This window comes from Nilaparvata lugens, chromosome X (genome assembly GCF_014356525.2).
Source record: "Nilaparvata lugens isolate BPH chromosome X, ASM1435652v1, whole genome shotgun sequence".
Classification (NCBI taxonomy): Eukaryota; Metazoa; Arthropoda; class Insecta; order Hemiptera; family Delphacidae; genus Nilaparvata; species Nilaparvata lugens.
Genome location: NC_052518.1, coordinates 19,185,768 through 19,186,091, shown reverse-complemented (window position 1 = coordinate 19,186,091; position 324 = coordinate 19,185,768).

Below are 324 nucleotides of genomic sequence, written 5' to 3'. Positions count from 1 at the left end.
GTGTACACTTATTTGGAATGCGAATAATAAACGTGAATGAGAAAGAAAAAGAATACGTGCACATGTTATGCACAGTGTATTCCCGGCGTTCTTCCTCTCATTCAATTGTTTAAAATCACTCAGCAGACAGAAAAACATTACTTTTTGTTGAATGTTTGTGGAAAATCCACAACTCTTCATCTGGATATTCTGGAGAAATGTATAAAAACACCAGCAAAATAGTCCAGGAATAATTACGCAAGAAGTAGAATATAGAATTAGCATGTAAATATTTATCTAAAAATAGTCTCCTTTAATTCAGTGAACCTGTAATTTTAATCAATT